Here is a 4,031-nt window from a genome sequence, read left to right as displayed (position 1 = left end):
GCGGTATTAATTAGTCTAGGGAGGTAATAGGTCCTCATGAAAGTTTAGTATCGCAACAGCAAATTCGACCAAAGTTGAGGTATTTTTCAAACCCATATCCCTTATATATAAATGGAAAGGGATCAATTATGCCCCTAAAAAATTCGAACCCATAAACACCTAATTCGACCCATAAATCAACCTCCTTTTTAAATAAACTACCCGACCCGTTTTCAACAATTTTATTTAAATTTTATTTTTTCGGTAAATCTCGAAAATGAGTAATTGATTAATAAAAAATAGGAAAAAAAATTAAGGTTACAGTATTTATTTAAGATTTTCAAGAAATTCTACCTTTATCGAAATTAATTAATTGAGCGTATAATAGGTAAAAAAAAATTGTCCTTTTTTTATTCATCAACATGGACAAGTCAAAAGACACAAATAAAAAAAATAAAAAAATTGGACAAGTAATTAAGGACAGAGGAAGTACTAGTTCTTAAAAAATAATTATTAAAAATGACGTGTTTACTGTGTGATTTTTTTTAATATGATGAATTCAATTGTTGGAAAATGTATTAATTATCTCCCAACGAAATATGATTTTTTTAATATTTCAGCAGTGTTACGGCTTCTAAATAATTGCCCAAGTTAAAAATTGAGTTTATTGTGAGATCAAAAGAGCATTTATACAACGTGTGGTCACATTTTATTAATTTGAATTTTGAACTATAGTTTTACTCTTTTACTTTCAGTTCCATTATTGCGTTGTTATTTAAAAGGCATAAAGTTTTCATAATCCAATATATATATATATATATGTATAAAAGCCATTGGATTCATTTAATGTAGGGAAAAAATAATTTTCCCCTATACTCCTCAATATCAATGGCTAAAGAGCTAAATTTGTGCCAAAAAGATGCTTTAATTATTGCTACTTTTAAAAAGTTTCTTAAATAATTTTATACGCCGTAATGCAATAAATCATCGATTTCAAATTGAGGATTGAATGTTTGCTTTCGTTTACTTAACTCATCTCAAAATCAATTTTCTAAACTAAATCTAAACGTACATAGAGAACTGTTATTCGATACGCAAGATAAGGTAAAATATTTCAGAATTAACTTTGAAGTTTGAGAATACATATCTCAAACTTAATTCTAGATATCCACCTTATCCGATTTCATCAAACTTAGAAATTATTTTAAATAACATACATATACAAAAGACCGAACCAATGTATAGCTTATATGTACGTATACTCATCACAAATGTTACATATATTAATTATTAACTCAATTTTCATTGGAACACGTAATACGTATACTCTATATATGTTTTTAATTTTAAATAACATACATATACAAAAGACCGAACCAATGTATAACTTACGAGTTCACCGAAGCAAGTAACTTTAATCTAAACCCCATGTTTATTTACGAACTATGAAATTAAAATTTAATAACTTTATTCGTAGTGAATTTGAAAAGACACGTAACAACGAATTTATATGTAAATATAAAGTATGACCACTAAAAGTACATATATTCACTTGCTAACGCAGCTCATGAATAACGTGATTTGTAATCCTCACCCTTCATGCCATGTGATATTGCCGCCAACCACTAAAATCATTTAATTCACGACTCAATTATTTGTTTTATTACTTTTTGTTTGAAGTAGACAAGGTAAAAAAAAAAAAAAAAAAAAAAGGAATATTTGCGTTTAGTTTGTGTACTGAAAAGGAATTGAGTAACTAAAATCTGGTTGAAACGTTAACAAATTTGAAAATTCTTAAGAGAAAGCAGGGCCCGGTGGGTTAATTTATTCAAAAGAGAAAGAGTTCGAATTTCACTAGTTTAGAAGTTAATTACTAAAATTTATACTAATTTGCAAAATTGCAGATCTTACCAGATTTTGAACTTTTGATACATGTATCTGGGAGCTAAGATATGTTCATATACATGTATCTCGGATACATGAAGTCAAAATTAGATATAATTTGTTTTAGATACACTGTATCCAAGTGAATTCATATGTATCTAATTCTCTCGCAGATTGTTCTCTCCTATCTCGCTAGCCTCTCTCAAATACATGTATCTATGCGCAAGCTAGTCTATCAGAAGGAGAAAGCGAGGGAGTGAGATTTTAGGTTTCATTAGGGTAGACTGAAGACCAAGCCAATCTCGAAACAAAAAAGAAAGCTTATTGCAACTACGAACGTGAACATATGCTTTCTCATTAGACTATTTTAACCGATTGTTTATGTCGACCCTACGCTACGATTCTTCTTCTCTTATGAAATTTCTAGTTAGATGAACACTGCTCTGCTGCATGACGGAGTGATCTTTCCCTCTTATGAAAGTCGGTATCTCACTTTCGAAAGAGAGTCTCGACGTGGCGGTGTACACCTAGCTCCATAGCTGGGCTAGTCACTGGCTAGAGGGCAACCGACCTACCGGACCGGAGGCAGGCATCCCATGTCGGACCAAATGAATCGGTCTCGGGGGGTGGGGGGGTTTCAACCAGGGGTTCTATTCCTTTAAAGATTATCTTTTCCATTAGCCGAAGCTTCTGGGAAGATAACCGATATCAGGATAGAACTAGAGATTATACAAGCATGCAGAAAAGAAATGATATATCCCCACTCGGACCAAGACATAACTTTTACTTGTTCAAATAACAATTAATGTGAAGCAACGTTAGAAACGACGAATCTCTTTATGATAAACAGATCCATTTTGCAAGTTCATTATTATGGGTAGTTCCTACAAAAGATCAGACTAATGACATATACAATACTTGAATTCTCCTCTGATAGCAAAAATACATGTATCTAAGTGTAACTGACTTGAAATCTAATATAAAATTATTAACGAAGAAGGGCCTAAAATGTTCTTCAACTATTTGAATTGGTACAAAACTACCCTCCATCCATCTTTGGGCCCCCAAATACCCTTGATGTCAACTTTTTGGCTCAAAAATACCCTTATATCTAACAGATCATACTCATAAGGTGGATGGAGGACAATATTGTGTCAAATCTCATAGCTTAACGGCATTTAAGGCCCTTTTTCGTTAAAATAACTTGAAATTACTTAATATATGATCTCACATGACTTGATTTTAAATGTCATAGTTAATTAAATTTTTTTTAAAAATAGGTTAGGCATCTACTCTCTACACCCCTCCCCCTCCCCCACCCACCCCTTCACCTCCTATCTCTTCCATTTTATTTTTTCTATTTGGATCTTGTCTACTATTTTAATTTTTATTCAATTTATGATAAACAAGAGAAAAATAAAATGAGAAAATAATGATGACATTCATATAGAAATAATTAGGTTAATAAAAGATGACTTAATTAAGTAAATATGTACGAATATACTGCATTTAACTTTTGTGTGTACCCAAAATTCAAAATAAAAGAATAAAAATAATCATTTCTCCTATCCCCACCCTCATCCCAAATTAAAAGAATATAAACATGTGAGTTCATTTCAAGTTTGAGTCACGGATATTCTAATTTAAGAATACGAGATTAAAAAAGGAATAAAAAGAGAAAATGAACAAGAAATTTGGTTAATGATAAAAAAAATTATATTAATAAAAATATTAATTTTTTTAGATGGACAATCAGTCGGAGTGAGTATGGATTTAAGTTGGATCCGCATTTATGAGTTGGGTTATATAAATTATGGGTTGATTTAAAATAGGCCAATAGGAAAATATCATGAAATTAATTATTTTTTCAATATTATTTTCAAGTGTATCGGGTCAAAAATGAATCATATGTGGTTTTATAAAAGGGAAAAAGGACAAATATATCCCCAAACTATCGTAAATGGTATACAGATACCCTTTGTCATACTTTTGAGACATTGGTGCCCCTGCCGTTCAAAAAGTATAGCATATATACCCTTTGCACTAACGGACATACACGTGTCATAATCTTATCCACCTACTCGACATTTATTAAATATCAGATCGACGGCTAAGATTGCGCCACATGTCCTTATTTAGTCTTCCGTTAGAGTGAAGGGCATATATGC

Source organism: Solanum tuberosum, unplaced genomic scaffold (assembly GCF_000226075.1).
Source record: "Solanum tuberosum cultivar DM 1-3 516 R44 unplaced genomic scaffold, SolTub_3.0 scf00125, whole genome shotgun sequence".
Taxonomy (NCBI): Eukaryota; Viridiplantae; Streptophyta; class Magnoliopsida; order Solanales; family Solanaceae; genus Solanum; species Solanum tuberosum.
Note: the sequence above shows the minus strand (reverse complement) of the source record.